We start from the raw sequence: 12858 nt of genomic DNA, 5'->3' as shown, positions 1-12858 counted from the left end.
TTGGCTACTAAAGCAGGCAATATTGTGGCTCCTGTCAAAAGTAGGTGGCTGCATCTGGGCTCTTATGTTAGCTCACAGAATCACAGATACAACCAGGTTGGGACAGCTCTCTGAGATTATCCAGTCCAACCTAGCACCTAACACTTGTAATTAACTCACCCATGGCACTAAGTGCCTCATCCAACCTGCTTTTAGACATCAGGCCTGCCCTTTGCATACCAAGGAGGTGCAGAAATGAGGAAGCCTCTGCAGACTTTCCAGACTTCTCCCTTGCCAGTCTGCATTGGTTTTTTTGCTCATCTTTCCTCCAGCTAAGGGCAGGGGACAGAGATGGAGGTGGTGAAAGTGGGGCTGGGGAAGGAGAAGACATCTTCAGGTCTAGCTGGAGCACTTCCTGCTTTAGGGCAGTGGCTGGTCCTTTGGTGGGGAGCACATCTGAGGTGCCTGCCCTCTCTTTGCTAAGCAAGCTTCACTTCCTATTCCTATGAAAAGGGAAGCTGCTTTTTAGAAGGCTGCTTGTCCTCCACTGCTGAGGTGGGAAGGAGGAGCTACCGTGAGGTGCAGCTCCATGAGGTGCAGCAAAGGCTTAGAGATAGGCTGCTGGCTGCCAAGTCATCTTGGGAAACAGAGTGCTGGCATGGCAGCTCCAGAGAGCAACCTGCTTCTGATTTGAGACCTGGTCCTGATGCTGGCAGTGGGGAAACCCAGCAGCTTCAGCCAAGCTCCTGCACAGACCCTTCCAGCAACAGCCACAATTCAAGCAGCTCAGAAGCAAGAAGTTAAAAGGTTTAGATATGGCCTGGTCTGCTTATTGCACCCCAGAGAAGCTTTTTGGTGTTTAAGAAACCTTGTCTCTGCCTCTGCATTTCAACTGGGGCACATCCCATCCTTCACAAACCTCCTCTGTTTCCTCCAGCCTGGACATCTCGTGGCCCCACCTGGCTACAGCCTCCCTTCAGGTAGCTGCAGACCTGCAGGTTGCTGGGAGAGAGGAGCTGCAGAGGAGGCAGCAGTGCCCAGGTGGGCAGCAGAGCCAATGGCATCCTGGGCTGGCTCAGGAGCAGTGTGGGCAGCAGGACAAGGGAGGTTCTTGTGCCCCTGTGCTCAGCACTGCTCAGGACACCCCTGGAGTGCTGTGTCCAGTTCCGGGACTTATCCCTTTTTCAGGCAGTAACCCTGCCCCTGTAGATCCTGTTTCACATGGAGATGTCTTCTGAGTTTCAGAGTGATGCCCAGCGCTGCAGCTACCTCTTCCACCACAAGCAGCAGCAGCCTGAGGTTATTATCTGTTGCCAAGACCTCTGTCTAGAGGGAATTGAATCCTGTTTTAACCCACTCAGCTACTTCTGCTCTTGCACCACGGTGCTAACGAGGAAGCTGATTGCACCACACAGGCTGAGGCTGGGAATGGAAACTTTGGGGCTACCAAGGGCTAGGGCTGGATTTAGCCCCAGCTGTCGTGCTAAATTCTTGCCCACAGATGAAACCTGTGGGCTTGCAGGAAATGATTGGCAAGGGTGGAGCTCACCCACATGGACTCAACGCTTGGTTGCCTTCAGAGTCTTGTCAGGAGTGGAAGAGCAGCAAGGAAAAGGCCTTTTTATGGTGGACAGAAGGGAAATGTGGAGGGGAAGGAGAGAAGCCAAAAAATGGGGGAGTTATCTTGTGTCCATATGTGCCTGCTCAGAAAGTGCTGTGAGCCCTTCTTCAGCATGGGAGTGGTGAGAGGCTGGCAGGGGTTGCCCAGGGAAGTGGTTGAGGCCCCATGGCTGGAGGTGTTTGAGGCCAGGCTGGCTGAGGCTGTGTGCAGCCTGCTCTAGGGTAGGGTGTCCCTGGGCATGGCAGGGGGGTTGGAACTGGCTGCTCCTTGTGCTCCCTTCCAACCCTGACTGATTCTGTGATTCTATGCTCTTCCCTCACTGAATCTGCATGGCTGTGTCTTGCAAGGCACCCTCTGCTCCCTGCTGTACAGACACAGCATGCAGATCACTGGGGAGTGGGGTCCTGGGGCACTCCCTACTTGTACAGGATCATAGAATCATAGAACCAACCAGGTTGGAAGAGACCTCCAAGCTCATCCAGCCCAACCTAGCACCCAGACCTCAACAAGCAACCAGACCATGGCACTAAGTGCCCCAGCCAGGCTTGGCTTCAACACCTCCATGGACAGTAACTCCACCACCTCCCTGGGCAGCCCATTCCAATGCCAATCACTCTCTCTGTGAAGAAACAAGCAGGTTGGAAGAGACCTCTAGGCTCATCCAGTCCAGCCTATCATTCAGCCCTGACCTACTTATATAGAATCATAGAATCAACCAAGTTGGAAGAGGTCCCCAAGCTCATCCAGTCCAACCTATTGGCACCATCCCTGGAGGTGTTTAAGGCCAGGCTGGATGGGGCTCTGGCCAGCCTGCTCTAGGGTAGGGTGTCCCTGTCCATGGCAGGGGGTTGGAACTGGTTGCTCCTCATTGTCCCTTCCAACCCTGACTGGTTCTACGATTCTAAATCCAGAGTGGTCTGTTTCTGCACCCTGCCTCTTCTCAACCTAAATATGGCCTCAAGACCATTTTTGGATTCAGGTGTGCACATGAAGGAGAAGAAAAGGCTAAAACATCAGTCAAGAGGAAAGTCACAAAGCAGAAATAAACAAGCTGTGTCAAGTTTGGGGCTCCCTCAATCCAAGAGAGACAGGGAGAGAGTCCAATGGAGAGCACTGGAGGGTGACTGTGGGACTGAAACATCTCTGCTATCAAGAAAGACCAAGAGAAATGGGGCTCTTTAGTCTTGAGAAGAGAAGGCTAAGAGGGGATCTTATCAATGGCTATAAACATCTGGCAAGAGGGTGTCAGGGTGAAGGTGATGGTCTCTTTTTGGCAGTGCCCAGTGGTAAGACAAGGAACAGCAGGTACAAGCTAGAACACAGGAGGTTCCACCTCGATGTGAGGAGTAACTTCTTTATGGTTGGGGTGACAGAGCCCTGGAACAGGCTGCTCAGAGAGGTTGTGGAGTCTCCTTCTCTGGAGACTTTCAAGACTCTTCTGGCTGCATTCCTGTGTGACCTGCCCTAGGTGATGCTGCTTTGTCAGAGAGGTTGGACTCAGTGAGCTCAAGAGGTCCCTTCCAACCCCTAACGTTCTGTGATTCTCTGATTCTGTGCTCTTCTTGTCTGAAATGGATGCACAGGCCAGGTTGTGCAGAACTGGGATGCTCAGCTGGACTATCATGGGCTTATTTACAGGCTCACAGGATGTTAGGGGCTGGAAGGGACCCAAGGAGACCACTGAGTCCAACCCCCTGCCAGAGCAGGACAATCCAACACAAATCACAAAGGAACACACCCAGACAGGCCTTGAAAGGCTCCAGAGAAGGAGACTCCACAACCTTTAACAGGGATTGGTGAGTCCAGCAGCTCAGCTGAGACTTCAGGGTGTAAATGGATGCCAGAACCCCCCAGGCTGATAGAGCAGAACATAGAAGTCTTTAGTAAAGCAGATAAATAAATGCCAGTAGCAACTGTGCACAATTTTCCCTTAGAAGCACAGGACACTTTGAGTTGGAAGTGATCTTTAAAGGTCACCTAATCTCAGATCTTTCCTCCACCATCACAAAGTTCAGCCTTTGACTTCATAACCCTCAAGGCGCAGCTGTTGCCCTATTTTGGCAGAAGGAACCAAAAATGGGCCAGAAGTTTGGGGTTGTTTTTCCCCCTCAGCTTTTTGTATATCACTATAGTGAAAATGCTGTGGGAAGTCTGGGAGACAAAACCAAACATGGGCAAGAAATCATAAGCTCTGGGGGACAGAGTCTTAAGCTGTGCCAGGGCAGGTCTAGGCTGGATGTTAGGTTGAAGTTCCTGGCAGAGAGAGTGATTGGCATTGGAATGGGCTGCCCAGGGAGGTGGTGGAGTCTCTGTGCCTGGAGGTGTTGAAGCCAAGCCTGGCTGGGGCACTTAGTGCCATGGTCTGGTTGCTTGTTGAGGGCTGGGTGCTAGGTTGGGCTGGATGAGCTTGGAGCTCTCTTCCAACCTGCTTGATTCTATGATTCCATCACTTCAACCTGGTTGATTCTACGTTTCTATCACTTATAGCCATGGTCTGGTTGATTGGCCAGGGCTGGGTGCTAGGTTGGACTGGATGAGCTTGGAGCTCTCTTCCCACCTGCCTGATTCTATGATTCTATGATTCTATGATTCAATTCTTATCATAAAAATGGCTTACACCTTGACAGAATGACTAATGATGCATATTAATGAAGGAGTGTTCAGTACCCTGCAGCTGTCCCCTTTTTCTTCTTCATCTTTATCTGCCTTCTCTCTTCCACCAAGTACCAGTGCAGGGAGCTCATGTGTGTGCTCTCTGTGCATCAGGAATCTTCACTGCTGACAGTGCACCCAACTCATCATAGAATCACAGAATCAAGCAGGGTGGAAGAGACCTCCAAGCTCAGCCAGTCCAACCTAGCACCCAGCCCTATCCAATTAACAAGACCATGGCACTAAGTGCCTAATTTTGCACTTTTACATGTCTGTCATTGATTAAATGCCTCAGAAACCCTGCCATAAAGGAAAGAAACATCCCTATTGCACAAGCAGGGTACCTGGAGCATCTTGAAGAGCATTGCCTTAGAATCATAGAATCATAGAATCAGGCAGGGTTGGAAGGGAGCACAAGGAGCAGCCAGTTCCAACCCCCCTGCCATGCCCAGGGACACCCTACCCTAGAGCAGGCTGCACACAGCCTCACACAGCCTGGCCTCAAACACCTCCAGCCATGGGGCCTCAACCACCTCCCTGGGCAACCCAGTCCAGCCTCTCACCACTCTCCTGTTCAACAACTTCCTCCTCACCTCCACTCTCACTCTCCCCACCTCCAGCTTCGCTCCATTTCCCCTAGTCCTTGCCAGGCATCACTGGCCACAGAGCCCTGTGTAAACTGCTGAGGAGGCCTGAGATGCAAATCACAACGTGCTTCATGCACATGGTGCTTCATACAGGAGGTGTTTCATGCACAAGGTGCTTCACACACAAGGTCCTTCATGCCCAAGGTGCTTCATGCCCAAGGTGCTTCGTTCACAAGATGCTCCCACTGCTCTTCCCTCCCAGAAGAGGCACAGCAGACAAGGAGATGGCTTCTGAGATACACATGCTCCAAATTAGAGTGCTGCAGAAATTTGAGTCTGGCCTAAATGTTAGCTAAGTTGCAGAGGTGGTGTAGATGAGAGGAAGAAGCACTAAGTGCATCCTTCACAGTATCACAGTATCATCAGGGTTGAAAGAGACCTCACAGATCATCAAGTCCAACCCTTTACCACAGAGCTCAAGGCTAGACCATGGCACCAAGTGCCTTGAACTGCCCTTTCATCCTGCTGGAGATCTCCAGCTTGCCAAGAAGCTTCATTCTCAGCTACTCTTAACCTACTACTACTTAAATGGAGAAGTTAGTGAAAGCAAAATGCTGCTTCCAAGGATACCATCCAACCTATCTGCTGGGTGAAAAAACCAGAAAGGAAAGATCCTCAGCCTCAGGTGTGCTGCTTGGCAGGAGAATTAAAGCCTCCATTCTTCTCCAAAAGATACACAGCAAAGATTGAGCCTCAGCATCCAAACTTTCACCCCTTACATTCGGAATTGGATCCCTGGTTTTGCTTTCTCCTTTCTGAGGAATTCAGCTGGAAGAAACTCATTCACTCCTCACTTTCAAAGGGGATTTCATCTAAATTTATGGGATTTTTTAAGAGAAAGAGGTAGGATTGTGCCAAACAGAGAGCCTGCTGGGTCAGCTTCTGACTTAAAGCATCAGTCCCACCTTGGAGAGTGCTTCAGTTTCAGAAGGAAAGAAAAGGATGCACCTTGCCCCTGTCAGCACCAGTAGAGTCCATTCCCTTGAGCATACTACTCCAAACCTTTAAGGGCTTAATTATCACCAGTCCATACACAATAGACAGAGATGGGCCAAATCCCAAGCACAAATGCAGGCTGGGCAGTGAGTGGCTGGAGAGCAGCCCTCAGGAGAGGCACTCGAGGGTGCTGCTAGAGGAGAAGCTCAACAGGAGCCAGCAGTGTGCACTTGCAGCCCAGAAAGCCAAGCAGAGCCTGGGCTGCAGCAGCAGAAGTGTGGCCAGCAGGGCCAGGGAGGGGATTCTGCCCCTCTGCTGTGCTCTGCTGAGACCCCACCTGGAGTACTGCAGCCAGCTCTGGAGCCTCCATTACAAGAGGGCTGTGGAGATGCTGGAGTGTGTCCAGAGCAGGGCCAGGAGATGCTCAGAGGCTGCATCAGCTCTGCTGTGAGCACAGACTGAAAGAGTTGGGGCTGTGCAGGCTGGAGCAGAGGAGGCTCCCAGGGAACCTTCTTGTGGCCTTCCAGGATCTGAAGGGGGCTGGGGAGGGACTTTTGAGGCTGTGAGGGAGTGGCAGGAGTGGGGGGAATGGAGCAAAGCTGGAGGTGGGGAGAGTGAGGCTGGAGGTGAGGAGGAAGTTGTTGAGCAGGAGAGTGGTGAGAGGCTGGAATGGGTTGCCCAGGGAGGTGGTTGAGGCCCCATGGCTGGAGGTGTTTGAGGCCAGGCTGTGTGAGGCTGTGTGCAGCCTGCTCTAGGGTAGGGTGTCCCTGGGCATGGCAGGGGGGTTAGAAGTGGCTGCTCCTTGTGCTCCCTTTCCACCCTGACTGATTCTCTGATCCTATGAGCTATAGATGCTCTAAGGAGATGTAGTATCATAGTATAGTATCATAGTACCATATCATAGTAGTATCACAGTATCATCAGGGTTGGAAGAGACCTCACAGATCATCAGGTCCAACCCTTTACCACAGAGCTCAAGGCCAGACCATGGCACCAAGTGCCACGTCCAGTCCTGCCTTGAACAGCTCCAGGGACGGCGACTCCACCACCTCCCCGGGCAGCCCATTCCAGTGTCCAATGACTCTCTCAGGGAAGAACTTTCTCCTCACCTCCAGCCTAAATCTCCCCTGGCACAGCTTGAGGCTGTGTCCTCTCGTTCTGGTGCTGGCCACCTGAGAGAAGAGAGCAACCTCCTCCTGGCCACAACCACCCCTCAGGTAGTTGTAGACAGCAATAAGGTCACCCCTGAGCCTCCTCTTCTCCAGGCTAACCAATCCCAGCTCCCTCAGCCTCTCCTCGTAGGGCTGTGCTCAAGGCCTCTCCCCAGCCTCGTCGCCCTTCTCTGGACACGCTCAAGCATCTCAACGTCCCTTTTAAACTGGGGAGCCCAGAGCTGAACACAATACTCAAGGTGATGCACCCAGAGGAGCTGCAGGCAACAAACAGGCGGCAGGAGATGAACAAAAAGGCTGCAAAATCATTTCCTCTTACCTGGTGATTCCTTTTTTTTCGGGTTAAATCATATCCTGCTCAATCCCAGCTGTCCACCAGAGCTAACAGCAATCCCTGGCAGGTTGTGTGCTGAAGACCATAAGCTTGCCTTGAGAAGCTTCAATCCTTAGAGCATGGGGAAAGAGAAAGCCTAATTCTCCTTGGCGTCGTCGGTTGGCTGCTGTTAGTGGTTTCCTGTCAACAGCAGCTGAATGACAATTAGAAGTGGTGTGTTGCATTTATAGCAATGAAGGGCTGGTAGTAGAACCACACTGCTCATTTAGCTCTAATGGTAGCACAGGGTCTGCCTCTGAAGAACTCAGCCACAAAGGTTCAGCAGGCTATAAAAAACCCCCTACCTTCCTGCTGCAAACTGTGCCCTGGATCGCTCTTATTCAAGCTGCTGTGAGTCAAAAGTCGTCTGCTGAAGCCACCAACTGGTCTGCAAATGGGAGGGGAAAGACAGGTCCTTGGCTTTTCTAGATTGGGCCATTCACAGCTACCAGCAGTCTGGACCAATAGCAGGGGTGAAGATATTTATTGCATGAGACTAATCCTCAGGGGGACCACTCAGGGTCTAGTCTGAGCTGTTTCCCCTTTTCTGATCATCGAGGTTACGGTGCTGTAATCTTCCTCACTTGACATTTGAGGTTCTGCTTCTGCTTGAAAGCTCATCTGAAGAGGGTGGTGGTGTTCCTCCTGGGAGCTAGCTGCCTTCTGCCAGTGGGCACAAGGCAGGCGATGCCATTTAGGTCCTAGAGGGAAGAGCTACAGGAGGCAGCTGGCAGCACATTCTGGTATCTCTTCATCACTGCATGTTAAGAACCTGTCAGATCTTCACATGTTAAGGACTTGTTCAATGGGCTGAACTGAAGGTGTGGCCAGCAGACTGAGAGAGGTGATTCTGCCAATGGACTCTGTTATGGTGAGACCTCACCTGGAGTACTGCGTCCAGCTCTGGAGCCCTCAACACAAGGAGGACATGGACCTGATGGAGCAGGTCCAGAGGAGAGCCATGGAAATGATCAAGGGGCTGGAATACCTCTGCCATGAGGACAGGCAGAGGGAGCTAGGGTACTTCAGCTTGGAGAAGGCTCCAGGGAGACCTAATAGTAGCCTTGCAGTGCCTGAAGTGGACCTTGCTGTCTACAGCTCCCTGAAGGGAGGCTGTAGCCAGGTGGGGTTGGGCTCTGCTGCCAGGCAAGCAGCAAGGGAAGAAGGGGACACAGTGTCAAGGTGTGCCAGGGCAGGTCTAGGCTGGATGTTGTTAGGAAGTTGTTGTCAGAGAGAGTGATTGGCATTGGAATGGGCTGCCCAGGGAGGTGGTGGAGTCTCTGTGCCTGGAAGTGTTGAAGCCAAGCCTGGCTGGGGCACTTAGTGCCATGGTCTGGTTGCTTGGCCAGGGCTGGGTGCTAGGTTGGGCTGGCTGAGCTTGGAGCTCTCTTCCAACCTGCTTGGTTCTATTATTCTATGATACAAGAAGGCTACAGAGAGACTGTTTGCAAAGGCCTGCAGTGATAGGATGAGAGGAGATGGTTTGAAGTCAGAGGAGATTCAGATTGGTCAGAGGAGATTCAGATTGGATCTTAGCAACAAGTTCTTTACCATGAGGGTGGCAGAACACTGGAACAGGTTGCCCAGGGAGGTAGTTGAGGCCCCATCCCTGAAGATATTCGAGGTCTCTTCTGGCCTGGTGGATTCTATGAGATCTCACTCAGCTCTTTTCATGGGAGTGAGCAGAGTCTGACTCTGGTACAGAGGGGTGTGATGAGGACAGGGGTGCTGCAGCTTATCCATCATTCAGTCACCCTAACTTAAAGCAGGTGTCTGAGGTGGGGTTTCTTTGCCTTTCCCTTCTTTGACTCAGGTAGTCAAAATAATCAGTTGGAGGTTGTCACAGAATGGTGTAGCTGAAGTCTGAGCTGACAGTGTCCACCCAAGGTCCATCCACCTGTGTGTGCTTCAACTGTCCTACTGCAGTCATGGGAAACGATTTACAAGGCACATCTTCCCTTTTGCTTGAGCCTGTTTTACACTGAAACAGCTCCAGTACTCTCTGCCTCATTACACCAGATTCCCAAGAGCCCAGTTCCTCTCTGTGTCACACCCCACTGAGTGGCAGCTACTCTGCACCACACTCCAAGTGAGGCCTAAAGGCAGTGATGGATAAGCCCTTCCATGGGAAAAGACTCAGTCCCAGCACACACATCACTGCAGCAGGGTGGGAGGAGATAGAATCATAGAATGGAATCACAGAATCAAGCAGGCTGGAAGAGAGCTCCAAGCTCAGCCAGTCCAACCTAGCACCCAGCCCTCAACAAGCAACCAGACCATGGCACTAAGTGCCCCAGCCAGGCTTGGCTTCAACATCTCCAGCCACACAGACTCCACCACCTCCCTGGGCAGCCCATTCCAATGCCAATCACTCTCTCTGACAACAACTTCCTAACAACATCCAGCCTAGACCTCCCCTGGCACAGCTTGACACTCTGTCCCCTTCTTCTGTTGCTGCTTGCCTGGCAGAAGAGCCCAACCCCACCTGGCTACAGCCTCCCTGCAGGCAGCTGCAGACAGCAATGAGCTCTGCCCTGAGCCTCCTCTGCTGCAGGCTGCACACCCCCAGCTCCCTCAGCCTCTCCTCACAGGGCTCTGCTCCAGGACCCTCCCCAGGCTTGCTGCCCTTCTCTCAACACCTTCCAGCACCTCAAATCTCTCTTGAATTAAAGGGCCCAGAACTGGACACAGCACTCAAGGGGTGGCCTGAGCAGTGCTGAGCACAGGGGCAGAAGAACCTCCCTTGTCCTGCTGCCCACACTGCTCCTGAGCCAGCCCAGGATGCCATTGCCTCATCATCATCCAACAGCAGATGAGGGCCAAACAGATGGGTGCAGGAGGAAATTTTGCAGGGGTCTATTTCCACTCTGTTGCTCAGAAAACCTTGTGCCATCCCACCTGGGAAAAGCCATCCCTTAAAGAAGCTGCCCCAGATTAAACAACAGAGCAACAGGGCAAAAGGCCAGTCCCAGGTCCCGCAGTGGTACGTGGAGATGAGCATCCAGGTGAGCACACCTGCAGGTCTTGCATTGCTTTTCTTGGGGTAAGGAGCAGACGACTTTAGCTGGAGACCTGCTGCCCTCTGCAGGTGCCTCTGCCGCATTTCCAGGTCGGCTGGCTCTCAGGTGGCATTCCAGCAGAGCCAGAGGACTTTTCCTGGGACAAGCCTCTCTGCAGAGAGTGGAGGATAGGATGGTGATGGCTGAGAGCCTGCTCTCCACATCCTCAGCCTGGGCAGAGTGAGCCTCAGAGGCTTTGCTTTGGGGAAAATGCATTTATTGGGTGACCAACTGAGAAGGAACCATTGATGCTCCTGCAAGATGCTTCTGGCACATGGCCCTAAGGAATAGCCACACTCCCCTTCTGGAAGGTCCAGCTTCTCCATGCTCTGTGGAAAGGTTGCCTGCAAGGAGAAAACCTCCAAAGCCAGGAGGCAAGGGGAAGATGCAGATGGTTTAGAATCACAGAATCAAGCAGGTTGGAAGAGAGCTCCAAGCTCATCCAGTCCAACCTAGCACCCAGCCCTGGCCAAGCAACCAGACCATGGCACTAAGTGCCCCAGCCAGGCTTGGCTTCAACACCTCCAGGCACAGAGACTCCACCACCTCCCTGGGCAGCCCATTCCAATGCCAATCACTCTCTCTAACAACAACTTCCTAACAACATCCAGCCTAGACCTGCCCTGGCACACCTTGACACTCTGTCCCCTTCTTCCCTTGCTGCTTGCCTGGCAGCAGAGCCCAACCCCACCTGGCTACAGCCTCCCTGCAGGCAGCTGCAGACAGCAATGAGCTCTGCCCTGAGCCTCCTCTGCTGCAGGCTGCACACCCCCAGCTCCCTCAGCCTCTCCTCACAGGGCTGTGCTCCAGGCCCCTCCCCAGCCTTGCTGCCCTTCTCCAAGCATCTTCCAGCACCTCAACATCTCTCTGCAATGGAGGAGCCCAGAACTGGACACAGTAGTTCAAGAACTGGCTTCAGGGCCGGATCCAGAGAGTGATGGTGAATGGTGCCACATGCAGTTGGCAGCTGTCACTAGCAGTGTTCCCAAGGGTCATGAGATCATGAAATCATTTAGGTGGGAAAAGACCTTTAAGGCTGACTCCAACTGTTAACCCAGCACTTCCAAGTCCACCACTGAACCATTTCACTGAGCAACATGGCTACAACTCTGCTAAGTATTTCTAGGGATGGTTTTTGTTAGAGGAATGGCCATTTTTGTCTGTTTCAGATGATACAGAGGCATCTCAGAAGGTCCAGATGAGACTTCATCGAGATGGCCACGAGGATGCTCAGAGGCTGCAGCAGCTCTGCTGTGAGCACAGACTGAAAGGGTTGGGGCTGTGCAGACTGCAGCAGAGGAGGCTCCCAGGTGACCTTCTTGTGGCCTTCCAGCATCTGAAGGGGGCTACAAAAAAGCTGGGGAGGGACTTGTCAGGACATCAGAGTAGTGCCAGGAGTGGGGGGAATGGAGCAAAGCTGGAGGTGGGGAGAGTGAGAGTGGAGGTGAGGAGGAAGTTGTTGAGCAGGAGAGTGGTGAGAGGCTGGAATGGGTTGCCCAGGGAGGTGGTTGAGGCCCCATGGCTGGAGGTGGTTGGGGCCCCATTGCTGGAGGTGTTTGAGGCTAGGCTGGCTGAGGCTGTGTGCAGCCTGCTCTAGGGTAGGGTGTCCCTGGGCATGGCAGGGGAGTTGGAACTGGCTGCTCCTTGTGGCCCCTTCCCACAGTCACTGATTCTCTGATTCTATGCTCTTCCCTCACTGAATCTGCATGGCTGTGTCTTGCAAGGCACCCTCTGCTCCTTGCTGCACAGACACAGCATGCAGATTACTGGGGAGTGGGAGTGGGGTCCTGGGGCACTCCCACCCTGTTTGGCATTGGAAGAGGGGTGGGAAATCCCCTCCCTGTGATGTGATTTGTTGGACTCAGGAAGGGGTTGTAAATCTCTCCTGGCTGCTGCTGGGGGAGAGGAGGGATGGTTTAGACGGGAGAAGGGAAGGGTGACAAAGCCAAAAGGAGGCTGTGAGGAGGCTCTCTCACAAAGGCTGAGCGTAGGACAGGACGTGGAAGGTTAGGTGTCCATGTGCAGCGCTTAACCCCTCTCACCACCGGGTTCAGGAACACAGCCAATGGCCATGAGCCGCCAGAGGTGCGGCAGCCGCGCACGGGGACAGGTGGGTGGGATGCTCTTGAGAGCTGTCCCCAGGCTTCTAGGGGTTAACTTTCAGCTCCTGGTGAAGGAACGAAACTCTCCCTGTCCCCTGCCTTTGCCTCTGGCCGCAAGTCAACCAGCAGCTGGGACACATGCCTCTATCTGTACCGTCTTGGAAGCAGTTAAAATGATTTCCAGCGCCTCTGGGGGATCCGTGGGAGCCACAGGCGCTTTCCCAGCACAACATCCAGGCAAAGGCTGCTTTCGGAGCTGGTTTCTGTCCAGAGGTGGATCGCGCTCGCAAGCAAATAGCAGCCGCGGTGCCCGGAGA

General features: G+C 53.0%; 1 protein-coding gene across 1 annotated transcript in view; it reads right to left on the bottom strand.

Moving 5' to 3' along the window:
• The window catches only part of BLK (BLK proto-oncogene, Src family tyrosine kinase), a 53539-nt gene extending 46181 nt beyond the window's left edge, over positions 1 to 7358 (bottom strand). The window contains exon 1 of the mRNA XM_064146824.1: positions 7327 to 7358. The gene's annotated coding sequence lies outside the window, so the exon portion shown is untranslated. The remainder of the gene's footprint in view (positions 1 to 7326) is intronic.
• Between the last annotated feature and the right edge of the window lie 5500 nt (positions 7359 to 12858).

Source organism: Pogoniulus pusillus, chromosome 7 (genome assembly GCF_015220805.1).
Source record: "Pogoniulus pusillus isolate bPogPus1 chromosome 7, bPogPus1.pri, whole genome shotgun sequence".
In the NCBI taxonomy this organism is placed as follows: Eukaryota; Metazoa; Chordata; class Aves; order Piciformes; family Lybiidae; genus Pogoniulus; species Pogoniulus pusillus.
Note: the sequence above shows the minus strand (reverse complement) of the source record. Positions and strands in the feature narration are given on the sequence as shown.